Source organism: Dermacentor andersoni, chromosome 3, assembly GCF_023375885.2.
Source record: "Dermacentor andersoni chromosome 3, qqDerAnde1_hic_scaffold, whole genome shotgun sequence".
Lineage (NCBI taxonomy): Eukaryota > Metazoa > Arthropoda > Arachnida > Ixodida > Ixodidae > Dermacentor > Dermacentor andersoni.
In genome coordinates this window covers 36,932,082-36,957,500 of record NC_092816.1, presented here as the reverse complement: position 1 = coordinate 36,957,500, position 25,419 = coordinate 36,932,082, and the positions used below count along the sequence as shown (strand labels likewise).

Sequence of the window (25,419 nt, the reverse complement as noted above, 5' to 3'; positions counted from 1 at the left end):
GTACTCACGTCTTTGACGTTTTGATCGTCTCCAAGCTCCGGCCGCTTTGCCAAGGCAAACTTCAAGGCCTCCACGAAACTTTGGGGAAGAAACGGAAAGCGCGGTACAGCGTCTCAATCAAAATTTGTTCAGCACAGCTTCAAATCAAATAAAAAGAACAGCTTACGTATTAAACTTCAACGTATATATATATATATATATATATATATATATCATGTCTGTAGCTTGTGTGTAAGTCGTACTTTACGATTTTTATACGTGTTTCAGCTTGAGAAATTCAATTATTTCAGTAACTTCCTTGCACCACATGGGAGACCGGGGCATAGGTGGTTCGAATTGTTTTTTACCGAAATGATGTCCGACGCCGGATTTTCTACGACACCGAGCCCTTAACGCTTTCGCGTTAATATATATATATATATATAAAAAGAACAGCTTATGTATTAAACTTCAACGTATATATATATATATATATATATATATATATATATATATATATATATATATATACGTTGAAGTTTAATACATAAGCTGTTCTTTATATATATATATATATATATATATATATATATATATATATATATATATATATATATATATTAACGCGAAAGCGTTAAGGGCTCGGTGTCGTAGAAAATCCGGCGTCGGACATCATTTCGGTAAAAAACAATTCGAACCACCTATGCCCCGGTCTCCCATGTGGTGCAAGGAAGTTACTGAAATAATTGAATTTCTCAAGCTGAAACACGTATAAAAATCGTAAAGTACGACTTACACACAAGCTACAGACATGATAGCGTCGTATCGTAATTTGACTATACGAGAAAACATAATTCTGTTACGCAGAAACTCAAAGAAACCTCTTTTTCAGCGTTTCTACCAACCATAGACCGGCCACGGCGTCCGCCGTTTGCTCGCGCCGGCACGCGAGTATCTTGGAGGCCACGGGGCGGCGCGCCCGGTTCCTTGCAATACCGCCAGATGGCTTCTCGCTTGCGCCGTATCGTGGCCTACGCAAGAGGTCGCGTTTCTACCAGAAAGCCCGCGTTCGTACATAGCGTTCGCGGCCAGCGTTTCCCGTAAACATTACGGTTACATACGCTCTAGTTTCTGGGAAGCGTGAGAAGTCAGGGATCTTTGAATGCTATCGCATTCCACTCTTAAGAGTGGAACGCGTCCAATCCCGACGCGGCCTATTCAAATGCATGTAAAACGGAAAAACGTTTGTCTGAGATAACTCCTGGACCGACTTTAATAAAATTTGTTGCATGTGAGAAGGAAAGTTAAATTCTAGTGTCCGTTGAAACGGAATTTCGATTTAGGGCCTGAATTTTGTTTAAAAGATTTTAAAAATTTGGGAGCTTGAAAAAGATAGAAGCCCGAAGTTTACAAAGTGATAACTCTGCATCAAGAACAGATATCGCGGTTCTGTAAACGGCACCCATTAGAGCATGGAAAGCGGACAAATTCGATATTCATGTTATATCTTACGTGAATTTGTTACGTATTGAACAAGGGTTCTGCGAAAGCTGTATTTTCATATTTCTGATTTTTTTAGATTCATGTGCAACATCGATTTTTTTCCGCTTTATATGTACTATTAGATGTAATTCACAGAACTCTGATATCATTTTTAATTGCTGAGTTACAGAGTTGTAAACTTGATAGTTTCGTTTTCTGAAAATTTTTGACATTTGCCTACTTTTATTAAAAATACTGACGACCTAAATGAAAAATTCGAAACCAACAGTCACTAGATTTTAAGTTTTCTTTTAAATGCAGCAAACCTCGCCAAATATGGTGCAGTGGTTGCCGAGAAAAACGACTTCTCCGAAACGTCCTCCAAATTTTTTCTAACTTCAACGGCTGTGATGCTAATGGCTTCGCCGAGCAGTTCCTTCCATTTGGCCAGCAGCGGTCTCTCTTGTTTTTTCCTCTGACATTTAGCGCTGTTCCGTCTCGCCGTATGGATCATTGCAGAAAAGGAGGGCGCGCCCTACAAACCACAATGGGAAATTGTCACTAAGATTGCCAACCGTCCCGAATATGACACGACCAGGTTTTGTTCATAATGCCTGAGAGCTGGCTCGGTTGCACATCCTTCCTTTTTTTTTGTCCTTTGATGTGTTCTCGTAAGCATAAAGGCTGTTTAGTTGTGGTCGCCGTTATATTTCAGTTGGCGTTTGTGTTAGCGAGGCAATTACTGCACCTTTCTTTATGTAAATCGCCGACTAGAAAAAAATATTAATATCTTTGAACACGTAGAGTTCTCGGCGATTGAAACACGATACTCGGAGCGCATTTGACTGCCGGTCTTTTTGCGGCCACCGTGGGCGCTGGGGAACTGATGCATTGTGACATTCCTCGAAAGCTAAGGCCGTTGTGAGTCATTGTGACTGAAATTCGTGCCCCAGCAATCAACCGGCGCTCACCAGTAGCAAGAAAAGCGCCGGCCGCCATGCGGTGCGAGTGTCCCGTTTCAACCTCTCAGCGCTACAACACCGGGGGCTCCTAGCACCGGCAGGGTGGCCAGACGCCACACACCTCCGCCAAGCCTCCTTAAAACCCTTCGGGAAGGAACTACGTTGGTTAACGGCCTATTTCGAAGCACGATTCGGAGACGTTATCACTCGATATCTGCGCCTGTATCAGTGTTCCTACGTGCATTCCTTTGAGCACCCACGTACCTTAACGCTTCAATGCCAGTAATATTAGGGAACAGTAGAAAAAAGTTTTTTCAGCTGATTTTGACTTCATTTAACCCCTCGCAATCGATCGCCACGAATATTTCGTGCGAATACCAAACTTCGTATGATTTTGGGGGTATTTCGGAAATTCACGATATCGAGCACACAGACCAACCAATGTTTCACACATATTGGAAGAAAAAGAAGTGAGTCTGAGGCAGTTCCTGGATTAACTTGCGCAGAGCTGTTTAATTTTCACCAGAGATGACCAGATAATTAACGAATTGCCGACGCGACGTTTTCTGGTAACCTATGACTGGTGAAAATACTAAAAGCCCTTGTCATTTTTGTTTTGCACTTTGCGCTCGCCAAAAGATTTTTTGGTTTGCCTTTGCACCCTCTACAGTCGCTTGCATTGTTGACGTGTGCCACTGACGGCTGGTTATTGTCTAGTGCTGTCAGAGCTGACGCTGGCAAGAAGCACGAGGCATAGCAAGGCTAGAGGGTAGGGAGAAGCATTGCGAACACGCCCCCCCCCCCCCCCCCCCCCCCCCGTACGCATGTAAAATTTTGTGTGCCGAGGATGCCCGGCATAGAATGACGTGCGACAACACCTGCCTGCCCCGCGCCACCCTACCCCGCTCGATTATGCGGCTGCATGCCCACAAAAACATTTTTCTGGCTACCCCATTGGCTACAGGTACTGGCTTGACACGACCTCTCTTCCTTTTAGGCTGCTGTCATCGCTTATATCTCCCGGCACAAGGCGCGCGTGAAGCCCCTTCAAATCGTAAAAAGACTATGTTCCTTCATTGCCGGAAAAAACGAGGCCCTTGCCAAGTCCCTTGACAGCATGTTTCTACAGCCATTGAGTGCCGCAAATGCCGAATGTCGCGAATTCGCCACACACAGGAGCGAAAGCGGTAACGAAAACGTCAACTGCATCCTCGAGCCCACTACATACGCGTCGTAATATCTAGGACGTCAACAATCCGAAGAAAATTTTGTAAGCATGCCTTTGTGCTTCCGCGAAAGTAGTGTGCGCCATGAGGTAACCATTTCGTAGCGGCAGAGTAAAGGTGAGCAAGCACGTTTACTACGGGATCCGGCCTCGCCAAGGGCTCGGGCGTGACGCCTGAGGAGCATCTAATATGGCGATCGACCCTTCACGCGTCGAGCGTGGTCACTTTGGGAGCGATGCCAGCGTCAAGCTTGTCGTCACGGCTGTTATCGTGGAGCTACAGTCTAAAATCTTGATTAGTGAAATGATTAATTCGGTAGCATGCATGGCGTACCATAATAGTACCCGATGTAACGCGATTCACTTACTGGTGTATCCTGGCAGGAGACATGGTGGGATATATGTTCTTTTTCTCGGTCTCCTCGAGGGACCTCATGCTGCGATTGAACACGAAGTGTACCACGGGTAAACGTGCGAGCGTAAAAAGCTTACAATTGCCAGACTAGACAGTTGCTAGATCTTGCTGCACTCTGCCTAGCATATGCTTGTCTCTAGAAAGCGGTAATGGTACATTCTACCACAAAGCTTTAGGCACCGCGCGATCTGAGAGAACGTAAGATTTCCGAGCAGCATATGTGACCACATAACCAGTAAAACCGTACAACATCGTGTTGGTTGGAGCACACTTGTACTAAACGGTAAATACGCTCCAAGGCTGCGGTGGTATTCAGTATTTTCTCCTATCCTGCAGTCCATAAACGTTTGCGGTGGAATTTACATGCGCTGATTGGGACGTACACTGCGCGATACATATGCGATGTCAGATCATGCGTGGCGGTAAAATGTGTTCACGAATTCCAGATGAATACAGAATAGGTAAGTTATTATTATTATTATTATTATTATTATTATTATTATTATTATTATTATTATTATTATTATTATTATTATTATTATTATTCACAGTGCTCAGCGATTGAAACGCGATACTCAGAGCGCGTGGCTGCCTAGAACTTGTTGCGGCGCAGGTGGTTGCTGGGGACACCAAGCTGATGCATTTTTTTATCACCTGAAAGCGAGATCGTTTGTGATGCATTTAATCATTCACTGGGCCCCTCAGCTATTACTCATGCCTCATCAGGGGCCCTATAATGTAAAACTATTGCAATCTCTTTTTATTCCACTCTCCTGACGTCAAATTTACGTAACTGCCGACGTAAGCACCGGGAGGTGACCCGCAGCGTTGTCTTAATAGCCCAATCAAATGTTCTCCTCGTTTGTAAGAGGTCACTTTTGTTTGCTTTAAAAACGAACAACAATACCTGCTTTGCGCGGGGTTTATCATCTCATTGGCGAGACAAGAGGCGAGGAGAACGCTCAAGTGGAGAGGGTTTCGATGGGGCCGAGCCAGCGCAGTGAGAATAGATAACCGGGTGAGGAGAGTGGCGCCCACGTCTGCCATTGGTCAGCTACACCTTACTTTGCTTGCGGTGGCGGGTCGAAAAATGCGACGACATGCAACGGAAGGTTAACAATGCCGCTAGAAGGGATCCTGAGCAAGGAAGAGTTGACAGAGTGATGTCGTATACGTGCCGAAAGGGCTCGATAACGTTATACGGCCACGCAAAAAGTTTCATTGTACGCAAATAAACCCATGCTCTTTGGCAGGCGCGAGTAGCCGGTGCCTGAGTGATCGGCACTGGCTACTTTCGATTCCTTTCGGAACGGGGCAGTCTCTGGCTATGAAGAAGAAAAATTATTTTTGTGCGGCATATTAATTCATCTTTAATGCGTACGCGTCACTTTGACGTGCTGAGTTCTCACGGTTTTGGGACGTCACGAGACAGACCGGCGAAGTAGGCGCAGCCCAAAAACTTTTGACCAGTAGCAGATCAGAAATGATACCGTTTATTTTGTTCGGCCTAGCCATGCATGATCAGTGTGCACATATCATATCAGACGGGGCGTTTCCGTAGTTTTCGTGACATTTTCGTGCCAGGTGAAGTAGGGGGGGGGGCGAAAACTTTTTGACCTATCATGGAGGGCTGATTGCAGAATTGGAATAGAACATTTTAGGAATAGCTTTACGTTATAGCACCTCAGTAACGCAAAATTTTCAGGCCGCCTTAAGCTCAGAGTACTTACTGCCTTTCAATCGCTGAGCACTGCGCGTACAACTCAACGCGCTCCATACTGTCATTTACCGTTTCCAGAGCAGAGGAGCCGAAATGCAGCGGTAAGATATTTTTCGATAAACAGTCGCTCCATGCAATGTCAACATAGTCATGCGTTACAAGAAGAGGGCCAGTTGAGAGAGAACTGTTGAAGCCCCCAAAAGGTTACCTATGACACAATTATAATCTCATGATGGAGTGTTCGCAGAGATTACTCAACTTGCAGAAGTTCACGTGGCGACCCTTGCAAACTTCTCGAGGCACACGCGATTGGTTGCTGCGGCGCCTGCCCGCTCTATATATCAATGATCCCTGCACATCTGTCAATTATAAGTTTTAGGATTTCAGTAAACACTCATTCTGGCAGTCGTCAGCTCGGTCCCTGCGAACGTTGATCTTGGCACGTCTTCTCGTTCTGCTGTGGCGATGATCTTTTGAATATCGCCTGCAGACTAGTGCTGCGGGATCATGGATCACTATGATCATAGATCATGGACGATCATCGATGAGCTTTTCAAAAGCAGACTGAACTGCAACAAGCTTTCTTTATTTTTATTTTTTTTTGAAATTATTTTGCAATTTTTGATTCCACACACTTAATACGTTTCAGTGACGATTTAGCTGCGTATGTCAGAGAAATGCGTTGACATTACGTCGCACCACTTTGAGGTCTCGGAGTCGTAATCGCTCTCTCTCTCTCTATATATATATATATATATATATATAATATTATGCGCTCCTTTAAGTCCTTTCAATACCCTCTAGCGCGTGTGACCAGCTTGGTAGAGTTGCTAGAGCATCGCACGCGAAATGCGAAGGTTGCGGGTGCGGTTCCCACCTGCGGCAAGTTGTTTTTTCATCCACTTTAATTTCCATTTATTTATTGTTTCTTCCTTTCATTTATTAAGCACAAGTAATTTCCCCTATGTTTTCCTTGGTGTCAGTGTTTGTTGGCTTCTCATGATATGACTAATAAAAATCGGGCCCCTCGGTTAACTGCCCCACCTGGCTGCTAACTGTTAACTGCCCCACCCTCTCCCCACCTGGCTCTCGTTTCACCCTCGGTTTTTTTTGGGGGGGGGGCATTTGAGTAAACTATTCCTGCGTTTATGCACACGCGCAGGTATTATATTGCTTTAATTCAGTGTATGGCGTCCGTAATCAGCATCCATGAAGCCAAGGACACTTGACTGAAGCCTAGGGTTCCTTGAAATGAAGGGCGGTAGCACCACTTTCGTTTTCGGTTCTTTGTTTTCTAGCTTACCTGTCGGCCTCATCACATAGTAAGAGAGACTGCTGTCGTATTACAAGGATGTTTAATTTACTCATACAGCTTAACGTATTACTTATCTGTATCGCCTTTAGGTTCATCTACTGACGCTGTCACGTGCGCGCGTGTGTGTGCTCGGACAGGTTCTGGCTTCGAGCGCTCTCAACAGCCGGCGCTGTAATAACGTGAAAGCATCGGCTAGTTGGTTGTCCATAGTGAGGCAGGAAACAGCGATAAAGACACGAACACAGGTGAAGGCTCATTAAAGACACGTTGCACTACGTGTCTTTTTCCATGTGCCTTCACCTGCGTCCATGTCTGCAGCTCTGCGTCGCGTCTGATGCTGTAATACTTCAACATTTCAACTGCAGGGTCGTGCAAGCGGCAAATGCACAGCCGAACCGATGCTCTTTCGCGCCGGCGGTTCACGCTATACCCAAGCTGACTCAACGGGCTCCTCGCTTTACATAAAGATTCCTAATGGACGGGGTGATCAGTTGCGCTTAATGTAAGTGCATACATTGGCTTGCCGTTTTCGCCACGTCTCAAGGCAGCATCCTCGGCCTCTACGCCCGCAGTGCGGCAAGGCGAGCCAAAAAGCAGGCGCGCACGTGAGACAGAATGACGAAACTCACTCCACGTGTATCTTGTGGACGGCCACGGCTAGCACAACGCCGGCGCCCGGAATGGGAGCCGAGTGTATGTACTGCCTGCCCCCGATCTTGGAAGACAGTGGATCCTGCCAGACGGGTTGGTATCCGGACAGGTCGCTTTTCTTGAGGGACCCACCTGCGGAAAGAGTGAGAAAATGGAGCCAGAAACGCCGCCCGCGATTAACGTGTACTGTCGGTGCGGCCACTTTTCACGCGCAACCCGTCGTAGGATCGAAACAACTCCAGATTACAATCACGAAATGAGGATACCCTTCCTAATCACTGGTGGCGCCGGCTGACCTTGTACGACGTTTCCAAATTGCATATCCGTCTTTTCGCAGCCCACGTGTTCGTGTTCGCGAGTATATTGTGTTTGAAATTAGGCACTCCCAAGGGACCTCACGTTAAACTAGCTGCCCGGAAATATTTGTATTTTGCAAAATACTCTAACCCACCGAGTGATCTCCGGCTGATTCGATAGCCTGCTACACTTCTACATCGGGAGCGCAGTGAGTAGCAGCACAGCAGGCAATCGAACTAGCCGGGGCCGCTGCCATAACATCGCGACATCATGCTGTGGATATGTGCCCTGATTAGAGAACTGCACATTGTGCATCGCCGCCTCGGCCAGATAACACGTGAAATCCTTGAAGCGTATCGCACGGAAAAAAAGAAAATTCTCTCTGGGTGAGTCAGCCATCCACACTGATGCGAGCAACGTTGTCCTTGGTGCCGTACTGGTGCAGTGGCAAGACGGCTTCGAAAAAGTAATCGCTACGCCAGCCCAACTCTATCTCGTACGGAGGAAAACTACTCGTCTACAGAAGGAATGCGTCGCCGCGGTGTGGGCGGTTATCAAGTTTCGCTCGTATTTGTACGGCCGTTTATTCAAGGTTGTCAGCAAGCAATCATTCTCTTTGTTGGCTGACTAACTTAAAAGACCCATCTGGCTGACTGCCGCTCTGGAATCTCAGGCTTCAGGAGTTCGACATGACCATAATTTACAAATAATGGAAAAGGCACCGACGCCGACTGCCTCTCGCGGTCACCCGTCGAGTCTGCAGGTACTGATGACGTGGACATGGACGCTGTATTTTTCGGCGTCCTCGACGCCGTCGCCGTTTAACAGTAGCAAAGCCATGACCCACAGTTGCTCCCACTCATTAATTTCTTGGATGGCCGAAGTAAAGACGTTCCGCGACTCTATGCCAGGGGACTGCCCTCGTTTTGTTTGTGGAACGATGTTCTCTGTAAGAACTTTTCTGCCCGTGGCAGCACGTACCTGCTTGTCGTACGGGCACCACTTCGAAAAAGAAACACAAAAAGCATGCCACGATGTAACCACCGCCGGTCATCGAGGCTACGCGAGGACATTGTCCCGACTCCGACGCAAGTACTACTGCACAAAGTTGCGCGCTGCTGTAAAACATCACGTACAAACATGTGCCGACTGCCAAAGACGTAAAACACCTTCCGTCAAGACTGCAGGTCTCTTACATCCAGCCCAGGCACAGGGCCAGCCATTCGCCCAACTTGGAATGGATTTCCTGGGCCCATTTACAACTTCTACAGCCGGCAACAGATGGATCATTGTTGCCACCGATTACCTGACGCGCTACAAGGAGATAAAAGCTACACAGCGGGGCACAGCAGCCGAAGCAGCTCACTTTCTTCGTCGAAAACGTCGTCCTTAGGGACAGCGCCCCAAAAGTATTATCTAGAGAAATAGGACATCTATAGTGCGTTAGCCACTGCTATGCGGACGGTGTGAATACGCTGAAACTTGTCTATATAGGTACATTACCGGAGTCCGCAACGTTCTTCTCGATCTCGTCGGCGAGCTCGTTTTGGTAAAGGTGCTCCGGGCCGTGTTCGGCCAGCTTCGTCAGCAGCTCGGCAAGATGCGCCTGGACGAGCTTGTCCCCGCGGCGCAACAGAGCGCCGGTGGCGTTGTTCGAGAATCGCTTCCTGCATCAAAAAATGGAACCACGCTGTTCCAACCAGGGATCGTTATGTGTGTAACGGGGAGATCTCTCTCTCTCTCTCTCTATCTATCTCTCTCTGTCTCTCTCTCTCTCTCTCTCTCTCTCTCTGTCTCTTTTTCTTTTTTTGATGTGGAGAAACCATTCACGATTATTGCCTACGTGAGCGAATATCCGAACGCTTCTAGAAAGTTATTCGTTCTATGTAAAAAGGAACGATGCACTAGAAGGCGCGCATTTGTTGCAGTGAGGAGATTTAGCCAACGTTTGTGGCTGCCCTGCGTATTCCCACGAAGAAGAGCCGCGAACAACACACGGTTGGAGGGTAGTACAGGTAGATATATACATAGAAGCTCATTCGTCACATGTGATGTGTCTTGTCTCCAGCGGCAAGAGCGCCGGCGTGTAAGGCGACAGCCGTCCTCCTCTCCCACAGCTCAAATAATTAGCGCCAAATCGTAGTAATTTCTCTCTGTTGCAACAGCGACAGAACGATTGCAGCGTCACAGGCTTCTCCGGCAACCTTAGCATTAAGCTCGTCTGATGCCAACTTTCTCCGGCTGAAGGGATCATATACCTGAGGGAAGCCGACACGCTCAGTACATTCTCGTTGTTCGCCAGGGCGGCGGCAAGGTGCGATCCGACGGTGAAGCCCTCCTTGGCCAAGCGGATGGCCGGCTGGAACACGTCCTTCCAGGGAAGCCTGCCCACCTTGGTGTGCAGAGCCTTCAAGCCGGCCAGCGCGCCCGGAACGATCGGAGCGTTGGCACCTGAGAGGACGGAACGCACCAAACGCACGCACTGACGCGAGCATGCACTGGTATTTTTCCGGTGACCATTTCTAACTCCTAACAAGTGTTTGATGTTACACCGGTTCACATTCGGGAATGCACGCGAGCACCAGCGATTACGCTGGAATGTACGATGAGTCATGTATGAATTGCCGAGGCGCCCCGCGGGCAGACCAAATTTCGGCCACCGCCTATTGCCTGCCTATCACTACAGTCTACCTCAATTTGGCAATTGGACGATGTTCCATAAAGTGAATAGTAAAAGCGCTTATTAGTATATATTTAATTTTTCACTCGAAAATCACGATTTATCGTACACATAATTTCCGTCGCCTCGTGTAAGTCATCTGAAAATGCAGAATTGCGCTACATGTGTGTTCCGTGCGATTTCTGAAATATTTGTTCGAACTAGAAAAATAAAACGAAAATAAAGAAAAATATAAATGCTGTTGCGATATATCTTGCGTCGCTGTTGAATGTTGTTGGCTTCCGTGAATTTAACTCAAACTGAACCAAAGTTTAGGCCTCACATTACTTGGTGCCCATCGCTATCATTATATTCGGCGATTTAGGATTATTTAGGACACAATGGCCATTATTAAGGATGAAGAGTTGCCAGGGTTAATACGGAAGCGTGACAACGTACGTTTATATGGATGCTGCCGTGTTTGGTAAATATCAAGTGAAAACAGAGCTTAAAGGATGAGAAAGATGTATGCTTAAAAAACAGTGGGCTCGAGAAGAATAAGACACTCACGCGTAGTCGGGTCCTTGTCGACGTTTCTTCTGCACAGTCGATCAGTCGCGGCCAAGAAAGTTCTAAAGGACATGCTGGAATGGAAGCTCCCGCCGCTCTTGCCCCAACTTCACCTTTGAAATAGAGCCTTGGCGGGTGGCGTCCGCTTACAGTTAGATGCTTTGGTTGTGTTATTGTAAATGCTAGGTTAATTAGAAAATAACAGCTGGTTGCGCCCAACGAAAGTAATTCCTTCGACTGAGTTTTGATGATGTTATCGCCAATAAAGCATATGAAGGTGTTCAGGCTTCATTTTAAAACCAGTAACACAATGACAAACGCCCACCAGCCTCTCTCTACAGCAAATTAAGGCACGTCCGTGGGTATTGTGATGAAAGCGCTTATTTTCGTTCTCTCTGAGCTATATAATGTACAATTATGCCCGTTTCAAGATGGCGGTGCTCCGGCTTCGCTCTTCGGGACATCATTTAGACTGCAGCAATTTTTTATCGACCGCTTCATAGCCCAGTAGTCATAGGAGACTGAGCTAAACCTGTCCGACGCGTTATATTTCGCAATATCAATTTTAAACCAATTGGCTGTAAAGCGAAAAATGCTAAATCCGCATAGCACATTCAGAGTGGCCCGCAAGTTGTACAACACATGTAGCGGCGTCGCTCGGACGATTGTATATATTGTACGATCCAGTCATGTCTTACCATCTGTCGCTCAGAACGACCGATCATTCTGATAGCAGCAGCACGCTAGCGTATAGGCGACAATGACGAAAAATGGAAAATACTGCTACTACAAGTACTTACTGCTTCTTACTGCTGCTACTTACTACTGCTACTTACTACTACTACTGTACTGCTACTGCTGCTGCTACTGCTGCTACTACTACTACAAATACTACTACTGCTGGTGCTGCTGCTGCCACATAAAATAATAATAATAATAATATTAATTATTAATAATAATAAAGAATAATGAGCACATTGTGTATGTGTAAAACATGGTTTCAATATGTCGAAGCATCACATAGCAGCATCAAAGGCAATTGTTTAGAATGCAGTGCTTGGCGGACAACAGAAGCTGCGTTGCGGACACAGATCCAGTATTATTATTATTATTATTATTATTATTATTATTATTATTATTATTATTATTATTATTATTATTATTATGTAGGAGTGTTTGCCGCAGGTTACGTTCTCCCCAGAACTGCGCTTCAGCCACGCGGGTTCCGGCTGGTGCAAGTTTGCAAGTGTAGCGCACAGGTCAATGCGAAAGTTCCACGTGTTCGTTTACCTGAGCCCCACGCTTGTATCCTGCGCTTTCAAAACTGTAACGGCTTATAAGAAAGAACCGCACACCAACATCCTCTTGTTCGCCACAATTTTTGGCATGCGGGCTAAAGTACTTGTACCAAAGTGGACTTTTTGTAATAAACCACTGGTTTATTGCTTTTACACGTTACAGAAGCTGTACAACTACACTCCCCCCATTTTCCTTATCATCAAGCCCCCCCCCCCCCCCCCCAAAAAAAAAAGAAAAAATTTATCTGCCAGCGTTTCACCTCTAATCTATGATGTCTCCTTACTACATTTCTAAATGTTATGCCTAACGTTATACTTTGCATCGTGTGCGGTCAATTGTTTACTTTCAATTACCTTTGCACGCTTCCATATGTTTTCTTGCATTAAGTTGCCAGTATACAGTAACATCCGTTACTGTATAGTGCTCCTAATCGATTTTACTATCCTTCAGGTTTAGAAATCAAGTTCAACGCCCCAAAGCAATTCGCGCTTTTGCAGACCTTCAGGACCAGAATGTATATGGCAGCTGTAACCAGGATTCGAACTCATGAACTTAGCAGAGAGCACTCAACCAACGCGAAGGGTCCTACAGTGTTCCAAGCCACGGTAAGGGGAAACCCCGCGACCATCTGGTCAACATTATGACGTACCGAGCTTCAACGCCGACGCGTTGGTTGAAAACATATCCGGTGTGATGCTTGCCGGAGACACTCCCAGGGCTTCCAAAGCTTGAACCTTCATCGTGGATCTGAAACCGACAGACAACATGATTCATTGCTCCTTCGAGAGGACTCCCGTCTGCAGGTCGATTTGCATCCGTTATCAGAAATTTAGTTCACGCATGACTCTTTGCGGCCAAGGTTGGGGTAAAGAAACGGTATTTGGACCTCGTATATTATTTCGACCGCCACCAGAATCAACTATGCTCGTGCTAACAATGTTACTAAAGGCAGGCGTGCAAACATCGGCGCTAGTATAGGGACGAAAAGGGCAGCGGAAAAGCCGACTGCCACTAAAACGTTCCACAGTGCCGGAGAAAAAAGTACACAAAAAAAGGACGCTCATCTGCATATGCTCAAACGCACACTTCTCCGTTCTTATAAAAATTAATAAGCTTTCCTCGTATATTAAAGCTTTGCATATTATTCATTTCGGTAGCACATGTATGAATCAGCCCTTGATTATGATGCACAACGAAAAATCCTTGTGCCGTGTGCCAACCCTTAAACACGAGCTGGTGAGTTTTGTGTCCTCCTAGCTTTCCACTACTCTGCGGCCCTTCAGTTGATAGCTAGCGTTTTGTGTTCTTATCCCTGCTTGTGGCTGTGTACGCAGCACACCTGCCTTCCTACCTGTGACATTTGCGGCTGTCAAAAAAAAAAATCTAACAATTTCTGTGCATCTACCACCGTTACAGTACGCGTTAGGTTAATATCAGTTGCTGTGTTCCTCGTTAGAGACACTGGACAGGCGGCCACTGTAATAGCCAGACATACTTGGACAGTGGTCAGAACGGTCGTGAGTGACCAAAGAAGTCACAGTGATATCGTTCGCTTCGTGTGGTCTACTGGCCTGTCACTTAGACTGTGATAGTGACGCCTGCCACCTCATAATCTTGTGCTCCAATTTCCGTTTGAATACTCCTCTTCCTCCCTCCCTAAATATTTAGATCTTCTTTCCCCCATCCCGAATGGCAAACCAGACTTTTTTTCTAATTAACTTCCCTGCACTTTTTCTCTTTCTCTCTTACCAACTTGCTCAACTTCCTGTCGTTTTAAGACCGTAACTGCTGGTTGAACTAACTGCCGTCACGTGAGAAACATGACGACAAAGTTGACCGCCGAGGCGCTATCGAAATGAGCGAGATAGTTTGCATCCATGCGCGAAGGGGCAAATACGACTGAAGAACACAGGGCGTCCTGTGTTCTTTAGTCTTCTTCGTCCCTGTGTGCTTTCCTTACCCCAAGACGCTATGCTGACGACCGTGGCATGTATTAAAAGCTCCCGTGGCAGGTATTACAATTCTACTTCTTGAAGTGGATTGCTCGAAGAGACAGATATACTATGCACTAGAAATCAAACTGCTTATTTGACTAATTACCAAAACATCGCTAACTAAATTTACTGCACTTATTGCAATCTACGAATTCTAACCGGCGAGTTCGAAAGTCGTATCCATTTGGAACCAATTTTTATAAACACAGCCCAATACATGCTTGCGCAAATGCTTGATTTTTCTAGGACTTGCCAGCTCGCAAAGTCACAAACATGTTTGATGGGCAGAAGAACAAACTTGAGGCAAACCCATGTACTGCTTATCTCTCCTGCGACACTTGAACCGTCATATTTTCAGCTCCTATAGCCACTTTTTTTAATGATTATTACTGACATGGTGACATAGAGGTTGGCACTCTTATGTGGCACCAGCCACTACTCGTCGCTTGCCAAATAAAAATGTTATCGCGATACTTCTCTTTCTCCCAAAATATGTCAGCAGATGTGTCACTAATAAAGTCGAACGCCTTTAAAACGAAATGTCCTGTCAAACGAAGGGATGGTGAGCTGTGCGTTGCGTGACTTTTGCAACAAAGTGTCCTGTACCACGAATGATTTCGGAAGCCCCAAGCATTTCGGTATGAAGGCGTTCGACTGCGTGCATAGGAAAATCAGACAGCATCAACGCAAAGATCTGGACATGACCATGCAGACATCCACAGAAGACCAACACGTACACAGCTGCATATGCAAACACAAGCATGCACTATGCATTGTCCGAGGACTCGCACAGAAGTTCAGGGTTTCGAAGAACGAGTGCGCAAAAGTTTAGTACTATCGGCGTGGAATGAAACGCGAACACCGCGGCGCGTGGCCGAACCATAAATAAAAACATAGAGCGCGCCGTCCATTAGTCGCTATTGACAGACGTGCACCTCCGGTTTCACCGCAGGGCGCGATGATGTTCCCCTTATGCTGCGATATTTCCGTTTCTGTTCTAGTTATCCTTTATTTGAAAGCGAGAAAAGCTGGTGGCGCAAACTTTACCAAGCGCACCGCTGTTCTCGGTTCATTTGACGACATACGTAGCCTACTGCCTAGCTGCTTTTCTGCTTAACTACTAGCTTAGACTAACACTACGCTTAATCTTTCATATGACACCTAAGTGTATTATACACCTGATATATTCGTACTTTTCATGAAACGCGGCAAGCGCTTTGCTTCGTAGCCTCACTCTTGACCAAGGGCCAGGTATCTTTTTTTTTTTTTCTTCAGTGTGAATGGTCATTGATCTAGGGCCAGAGTTTCCTATTACGAGTTTTGCCTGAAATCACGTGATAGTATCCACTGAGTCCCTGCGGCAGCTGTCACGGCAAGCTGTCACGCCTATATGCGTAGAATCCGGCTCACTTGTCGTAAAGGACCGCCATTAGACCACCGCCGATGCCGGTGACATGTGGTGCGGTGACGCCCATGCACAGCAGCGCGGCCACGGCGGCGTCCCCGATGGCGCCGCCCTTGTCGAACATCTCTCTATACGGATAACAGTACAAGGAAGTCAGCTACAAGTTAGGTTTCTGCAAGTTTTCTATAAGGTCCATTTAAGTCGTAGGTTCGTTTAGTATGTAATGCAGTTACTGTTTTTACACACAAATATTTAACTATAAACGATAACAAGCTTGACACCTGAAACACCGGCTACCTCCGATTGAAATTCCAGTGCGAACGAGCTACCGTTTTATCAGAAGAGTTATCAACAGAGGCCTGCGTATTTCTCTGCAGGTAACTAAACAATTTCGTGTTTGCCACTGCTCTGTTATTACTCCAATTTTGTATTAAGATCACATTCTATGGTACCGACCGTTCAATATAACACTTCTTTTCTTTCAGTGCGAATTTGTCTTCGTCTTTCTGGCGGTCCAAAAGACGCGGAAACATGTAAGAAAAGTACCGGACAGAAGATAGTGCCTTTCCTGTATTGTTCTTTCTTTACATGTTTTCTCATTTTCTTGTTTGTTTCTTTTTCTTTCGCACCGCAAGAAGTATGAACTAACTAGAGCACAAACAAGTATCGATACGTTGCCTTCGTCTGCACTCCTCGATGATGTTCACATTGCACACACCAGCGACTAGTCGTAACCAATCACGAAGGACACGCCTTCCCGTACAGCAAACGACGGAAGCGACCAGTCGACGTTATAGCCGCCATACTTTGGTCACGAGAATTTTAGACGAAGATAACACGGCATCTTTTTCTTGAAAACCAGCTGAGTAACAATGTCAAGCGTTATGTTGAACTATCCGGACCATAAGATGTCATCTTGCTGCGAAATCTGAGCAAGAACCAGACGGTGAAACAAACTGGACGACAAAGAACGCACTCACATGCACGCACACACCCACACACGCAATCACTGCAAGACCCCCCAGTCGCAAGCGCTCTGTCTGGAGTGGTTGCGTGTGTTGCGTGTGTATGAATGCTGGTGTCATATTTTGCGCTCCAATTTGTTTTATCATAATGAGTTATCAACTGGCCCAACAGCTAGTTCTTCTAAGAGTGGATGAGCAGTAAGCGCAAAATCATTTGTCACAATCACAGTAGCTAGGTGATGCATACTTCAGCGTTATTCCTGGCGCAACAAAAAAAAAAAGTAATAATAATGCATTCACAGCGAGATCCCACTTTTGTGCGAGACGTCAGTGGGAGCTAGCCAGCAGTTTGACATCAGGGAGTTCGGCAGACGTTTCGGAATCTCACTTGGCGACGTCTGCACAATGCGGCGCGTCGCAGACGACGGCCCACTTCTCGAACGTGGTGTCGACGGGTGTAGGCTCCGCCAAGGTGATCAAGCCAAGCAGGGAGAGGATGGCGAACACGACGAAAAAGATGCAGAAGCAGCAGCAGCAGCACATCAATATGGCAAGGTTGCACATATCCTGGATGGGGCTGTGCAGACAGAATATTGGGGGGGGGGGGGGGGGAACACCTTACACGAGAGTTGGGGTGCGCGAATATTCGAAACTTTCGAATAAGGAATCGAATATCGTCCCATTTGATTCGGTCTTCGAGTCGAAATAGTTTTCCATAACTTTTCGAATGCCTAAAAACGTCGACTGCGCCCAATTAAACATACAATTGGTGCAAAAGTATTCGGTAAGTTTTATTCCCCGCGAGCATATGGGTATAGACATAAAACACGCGTAGTGCAGCAGGCTACGTCACTTAGGTAGCCCTACGTTACAAGCTCCGCAGCGAATGTTCGCACTCTCTGAAGAGCCCTGTGCATAGAAGAAACCACTCGCCTGCCGCTGATGTTTCATTTGTTCTTTTAATAAACGGCGCTTCATAACGTGCCATGTAGTACGTGACAGAAACTTGCTAAGGTTAAGAATACTAGGATTCGAACATCGTTTTATATTAGTTGCTTTAACTAACGCCTGTTCATTATTCGAAAACTATTCGACATTTGATTCGATTCTACAGCACTATTCGATTCGTATTGAATTCGGTCTGAAAATCACTATTCGCGCACCCCTATATACATGAGAAAAGCTAACAGCTACGAAGCTAACAGCTAACAGAAACTTTAGATGGGAGTCAACCGCGACTTTCCTATGCAAGCGCAGTACGTGCAGAGCAGTAATACATTAGTTGGTGGTCACAGAAACTAGTTGCGATGTGTTTTTGAAGTGGTTAAGCACAACCACTACGCGAAGTGGCTACAATCCTTGCAAAAACATTGATGAGTCCTATCGACAGATATTAGTTCCGCAATGTCTCAGCATATGAGATCCTCCGTATCGCACGTGGTAACTGATCTAATCACAGTAAATGCATGCAGAGTGCTTGAGAAAATGTGTTCGAAATTTCTTAAATATCGGTAATATCCGATAGTTCAGCGACATTTTTCGGTATTGCTTTAATCGCATACGCACACATCGTGATACGATACGATGTGTAATATAAACAAGAAGTTGTGAAATTAAGGAAGAATAATCGATTTTTTAAATTAGAGAGACGGTTTATCCTAATGTACGTAAGACTTTGGAAGTCCGTCATCCGAGGTGTTTAGGCTCACTCACACTAGGCCGACCGGACACCGATTTCGGTCTGCCAGCTGTCGGCGACAACGTTTTTGCCTTCGTGTCGGCGGCTCTGTCCCACTGTACCGACGCCGACAATCTGCCGACAGTCGGCGGAAATCTCGGCGTCGGCACAGTCTGTCACAGGCGCCGACGTGAAGGTGAAAAAAAAACACTGTTGCCGACTGTCGGCAGACTGAAATCGGTGTCGGGTCGGCTTAGTGTGAGTGAGCCTTCACCGGTTTGCAGAGACCGCCTTTTTATCAAGTCGCGATCCCGCTCGCTTCACGCTTGCCCAACGGTGAGGTGTGAACAGGGATGTCACTCTTATGCTTCTGCTAGGGACGCGACAGATGCGCTCTTAAATTTAAATGGGGCTTTACGTGCCAGAACTCCGATATGATTATTAGGAACACCGTAATTGGGGACTCTGAATTAATTTTTATCACCTGGGGTTCTCTGACGTTCATATAATGCACAACTAGGGGCCCTATAACGTAAAACTATTCCAATATGTTTCTATTCCAATTTGCTGACGTCAAATTTGCGTAACCACCAACGCAAGCACCGGGCGGTCACCCGCAGGGTTGTCTGAACAGACCTATCAAACGCTCCCCTCGTTCATAGGAGGTCACTTTTGTTTGCTTGAGAATCGAATAACATTGCCTACACTGAGCGGCCTGTCGTATCGAATTGGCTGACAAGAGGCGAGGAGAACGCTCAAGTGGAGAGGGATTCGATGGGGCCGAACCACTGCACTGAAAGTCGATAACCGGATGAAGAGGGTGGTGCCGGCGTCTACGATTGGTCGGCTTTCCCTTACTTCGCTTGCGGTGGCTGGTCGAAAATCGCGGCGCCATGCAACGGAAGCTCAACAATGACGCTAAAACGGACCCTCAGCAAAGAAGAGTTGGCAGAATGAGGGGGTAAACGTGCGAAAGTGCTCGAAAACGTTACACGGCCACGCAAGAAGTTTTATTATTCGCGAATACACCCATGCTCTCCGGCAGGTGCGAGTAGCCAGCGTCTGAGCGATCGGCGGTAGCCATCTTCTATTCCTTTCGGAACGGGGCAGCCTGCAGCTATTCCGACAAAAATTCAGTTTTGTTCGGCATATTAATGCATCTTTATCGCGTACACGTCACTTTGACGCGGTGAGTTCTTGCGGTTTTGTGGCGTCGCGTGACAGGCAGGTGAAGTGGGTGCAGCCCGAAAACTTTTTACCAATAGCCGAGGGCTAATGGCGAAAAGGGGTCGAATCAGAAATAACTGTTTGTCTTTTTTCTGTCAAAGCATGCATAATCAGTGTGTACACATCATATCAGATGGGGAAGTATCGCGGTTTTCGTGACGTCGCGTGACAGACAGGTGAAGTGGGTGTGTCCGAAAAAAGTTTTTGACCAATCGTGGAGGGCTGATAGCAGAATTGGAATAGAAACGTTTGGAATAGTTTTACGTTATAGCGCCCCAGAACACGGGTGTTCTTGCATTTCTCGCCGATCATGACGCGGCCGCCGCGGTCGAGATTCGAACCCGCGCCCACGGTTTTGCAGCGCAACACCAAATCCACTACGCCACCACGGCGGGTGGGTGGCTCTCTTCGGCAGTTCAGGATGTTTTCTGGGCAAGATCACCCGTAATTCGTTACTCTGCAGAAATTAGCAGCGTCAGCGTTTTGCATATGTGAAACCGGTCATGAACGTCTCGGGTGAGGGGCTCCGAATCTTACAGCAGAACGAATCGTTCGACTCGTTCGGTTATAAAGTTAACTACTCAGATTTTTATAATTAATTGTCTAATTACTACCAGAGTAAACTTAAAATGTATAAATAAAAGCAGTCCCGAGAGATACAAATCATACCATCTTCCCTACTTTAAAGCAGTTTCTAGAGTATTTTATGAAACACTTTTCACAGCGGAGTTGTAAAATTTATGCTTCGTTATCTCAGCTTTACCACAACCGACAGTCCCCGCTAAAAGAAAAATTCAAGACATGGACAAAAAAAAAAAATCGCAACAGCTCTTAGTACGTTTCCTCTTTTCGTTCAAGTTAACGTAGCTGATAAAAAACAGTGGATCCCGAGCCAACGGATTTCCCCTTTTCCGCGTATGGCAGCGTCCGAGGTAAATAATAATGGATATTATCGCCGTAAAGTGTTTTGTTTCACATCTTCCCGTGCGGGCCGTGTCATTCCACGATGCGTCTCAGTGCGTTAGGCTTAACCCGAACGGTCATTACAGCCCTCGTATTTTAACCACTACGGCGACCTCTTGACATACTTGAAGCCAAGGGGGCTCGGACCAAATCCGGCAGAACCGCCTTCATCGCCGGATCCTCCGCCAATGTCCAAGTCGACTAGGGATGGGTCATCCATGGTCTTGAGCCCTTGACCGTTCGCGAGATTGAGGGGTTAGCTGGTTGGTCGGTTTGTTTGTTTGTTGGTTGGTTGGTTATGGTGATAATGATGATGCCTTATTTAATGGCACGCACCCACTGTGGGTGATACGCCACGAACCGGGTGGTAATATGATAAAAAAGAAACAATGCGAAAAAATAACTAATTGAGGATGCGAAAGAAACCGATAATAAATAAAATTAGTGTGTAATAAGGCAGTGAGCCTTGCATAGACAGATTGTTGGTTTGGCGTCTATGAATGACTCATACCCACTGTATACGAGATTGGCCAAGCGTCGCACGAGTTGGCAAAATAGTAAGTCGAATCTAAAAAAAAAAGAGGAAACACTCATGAAAGTTTTTGAATAGAACAAAACAAAAGTAAAATAAGACAGATTTTTAAGAATTCAGCAAGGCAATTGTCCTGATTCACTTAGAAGCTTCTCAACAGCTGCAAAGTCATGCTTGTTCGTTTGTTTCCCCTCTGCTGATGACTCATACCTACCATAAAAGATTGACCAAGAGTTGAACGGATTTAGAAGGCGTTTGATACACTGACCATAGCAAAAGAAAAACTGAAATATTTGTGTAAGAATCCAAGTTATGAAAAATAACACTAAAACTACCGAAATTTTACAAGAAATTCGTTTTTAGAAACAGTTTGAAATACCTCAACCGCTGACCAAGCATACCTGTGACAGTGTCGAAGAAGATTCAAAAGAAAAAATAATAATGAAGAATTAAAAGCTTCATTTCGATTTGTCTGATTACACGGTACTTGAAGCTACGGCTGTTCTCTTCTTTTTGTGCGAAGTATAATATTACTAGAGCTCAACCCAGCTCCTCAGGCGTCGCCTTCAATACCACGTGACACCGTGACGTCACGACAGAGGAGAAACGGGGCTCCAACTCGCGCCGTCGCCTTCAAGGATGACCACGTGACACCGTGACGTCACGACAGAGGAGAAACGGGGCTCCAACTCGCGCCGTCGCTCGCGGCGTCGCGGCGGTATATAAGCAGCTGCGCTTGTTTCTAGGTGGCTTTGGCTCAACTCTTGCAAGATGGGCTGGGTGGGAATCGAACCAGGGTCTCCGGAGCGTGAGACGGAGACGCTACCACTGAGCCACGAGTACGATGCTTCAAAGCGGTACAAAAGCGCCTCTAGTGAATGCGGTGTTGCCTTAGAAACGAGCTTCGTTGCCGCGCCGAACGCTGCGTTGCTCGACGCTCACCGCGTCCAATGCGGGGCGCGTAGTCGCTGCGCCGTAGCCCATTGTCTTACACCCCTTGGCGGGTCGACGGGAACGCTGTCGCGTTCCACTCTTGAAGGCGAAGCAGAGTAACGCATGAGCTGTTTCTTCGTCTAGCCGAACCAAATATAGCCAAGCAACAGCAGTTCACCAGGCTAAACAGTGGTTCAACAACTAAAATAAAGGCTAGTATGCTTCGCATCCTGGGCTTAACCTTAGCTAAGCCAAAGCCATTTTTTTCTTCATCTTAATGGCGCTTTCCCGCTGCGGCGCATTGATGATGACGATGCTGATTTCCTTCCAGAGAGAGAAAAGAGAGACGGTAGGCCTGTTAACCAGAAAAGTGTCTGGTATGGTTGACAGGCAAGGGCGGACGCATAGGGCGCCCACTGGGCACGTGTACCCGTCTCACGTCGAAAAGAAATTCCTGCAGGCGGTGACTGTCCGCACAAAAGTTCCTGGGGCACGTAAGAACATGTACAAGAAGTGGCCACGTGCGAGCCTCCCCCATAAGTATGGTACAAACTCACGGGGATAGGCCGAGAATCGGTTGGCATTACGAGAACAAAAACAGTGAATATGCAAAGGAAACTGAAACTGATCACAAGTCAAAGGAATGCGAATAACGTAGAAGTCACCCGGCGCCAGCCGCGAAGTCCCCGTGTGTTGCATGTCTCAATATATACTCAGACAAGAGCACCTTAATGCATATGATGTCGTTTCAACTTTGTTCAGCACCATATCAAGTTTAAGGGGTTTTGTATGTTTTTTTTTCTTTCTTTTGTCATTGAGGAGCGGCGCATACTTAGTGCCACGAACTCAATGGCACCTACACAGTGACCCCAAATGACGTGAAAGAAAAGCCGTTAGATACCGCGGTACAGATACCGGAAAATGCGCGAACTATCTTAAGAATGCTAATCGCACTAAAAGAATGTGGAAACAAAAAGTCTAAGGGAAAGCAACGAGGAAATGTTGTGAAGCGTATCTCACTCTTTGGACGCATTTCCTCCTCGGCACTTGGCAAGGAAAAAAAGAAGAAAAATGTCTAAAGACATTCGGAAGATAACCTAACACGAGTATAGCTATCAGTTAGAAATCAAAATATAAACCGATTGAGTTTAGGAAGAGGCTTTACCGCGGGAACAACTCCAATTTCCTGTACGAATACAATAGAAGAGCAGGAACGCTTCGAGAATCGCTGGACAGATTCGAACGAAATTTGTTTCCCATAAGAGAGCAAGGTAAGTTCTACGGACTGTCGGAAGCGATATATTTTGATTTTGTGCCTCAAATATCTTACAAAAATTGCAGAAAATCCATATCTATGTTTCGAAAAACTGATATTGCAGCGTTGTAAAGTGCAGCTTTTACAGCATCTAAAGGGAACATATGGGTCATTTTGTTTATGGGGGACGTGAAATTCTTCCAACGTTTAGTTCAGAATGTTTTGACAAAGCCTCACTTGCAGATTAAGGTTAAATTTCAGAGCAGTATTTATAATGCACCAATTTTAACCGCTGTAGCAGCATTGCCAGGTGGAGTTTAATGATGATTAGTAGAATACAAAATCAGTATACAAAAGTTAGCATGCAAACCCCAAGCGATAGACTGAGACACAGTACCAGCAGCTGGAGACATTAAAACACAGTCACGAAAATTGATAAGTAACAGGTCTAAATGCAATACATTTCAAAAAATGTATTTCTTCGCGTGTTTATTGCGTGCTTTTTCCTCGCGAAGTTATTTCTTCGAAAGTGTCCAACTTAAGAGATAAGATAGAATTCGCAGAACTGTCAAAACTGATCAACAAGGCGAAAATAAGTGATATTGGAAATTATAACGTGGAAAAGACTCAAGAAGCCGTAAAAAATGAACGCAGCCTGAAATCAGTGAGAAGAAAACTTGGCATAGGACAAACCAAGATGTATGTGCTGAAAGATAAGCAGGGTAATATCATCAGCAATCTCGAAGGTATAATAAATGCCACGGAAAATTTTATACTGACCTGTACAGTACCCAGAGGACTCAGGACTACTCCATTCGAAACAGTAATGAACAAGATACAGAAACTTCTTCTATAACTAGAAGGGCCTTGCAAGACATGAAACGGGGAAAGCGGCAGGAGAAGATGGAGTAACAGTCGATTTAATGAAAGATAGAGAAGACATAATGCTAGAAAAACTGGCGGCTCTCTACAAGAAGTCTCTATCGAGTGCAAGGGTCCCAGAAAACTGGAAGAATGCAAACATTATACTAATCCACAAAAAGAGAGGCGTTAAAGAACTGAAAAATTATAGGCCCATTAGCTTACTCCCAGTATTATATAAAATATTTACCGAAATAACCTCCAATAGAATAAGGGCAACACTGGACTTTAGTCAACCAAGGGAACAGGCTGGCTTCAGGAAGGGATACTCTACAATGCATCACATCCATGTCATTAATCAGGTTATCGAGAAATCCGCACAGTACAATAAGCCTCTCTATATGGCTTTCATAGATTACGAAAAAAAAAACATTTGATTCAGTAGAGATACCAGCAGTCATAGAGGCACTGCGTAATGAAGGAGTACACACCACTTACGTAATTACCCTGGAAAATATCTACAGTGATTTCACAGCCACCTTAGTACTACACAAGAAAAGTAGGTATATACCTATAAAGAAAGGGATCAGACATGTAAGGAGACGCAATATCTCCAATGCTATTCACTGCGTGCTTGGAAGAAGTATTCAAGGTATTAAACTGGGAATGTTTACGAGTACGGATCGACGGTGAATACCTCAGCAACCTTCGGTTTGCCGATGACATTGTTCTATTCAGCGAAACTGCAGACGAGTTACTACAAATGATTGAGACCCTTACCAGGGAGAGTGTAAGAGTGGGGTTGAAGATTCATACGCGGAAGACAAAGATAATGATAAATCACCGGGCAAGGGAACAAGAGTTCAGGATCGCAAGCCAGCCCCTAGAATCTGTGAAGGAGTACGTTTACCTAGGTCAACTAATCACAGGGAACCCTGACCATAAGAAGGAAATTCACAGAAAAATAAAAATGGATTGGATCGCATACGGCAGACATCGTGTGCTCCTGACTGGAAGCTTACCGTTATCATT

The 25,419-nt window shown here is 45.8% G+C and overlaps 1 protein-coding gene and 1 long non-coding RNA gene across 3 annotated transcripts in view; one reads left to right on the top strand and one right to left on the bottom strand.

Annotated features, from left to right (window-relative positions):
- The window catches only part of LOC126517695 (RRP15-like protein), a 43,792-nt gene that overhangs the window by 7,172 nt on the left and 11,201 nt on the right, over positions 1-25,419 (top strand). The window lies entirely within an intron of this gene.
- Positions 7,735-10,500, bottom strand: LOC126520721 (uncharacterized). Its single transcript, XR_008609783.2, has 3 exons — positions 10,305-10,500; positions 9,550-9,713; positions 7,735-7,881 (listed from the first exon to the last, which is right to left on the bottom strand). It is a non-coding gene; the product is annotated as an uncharacterized lncRNA (long non-coding RNA).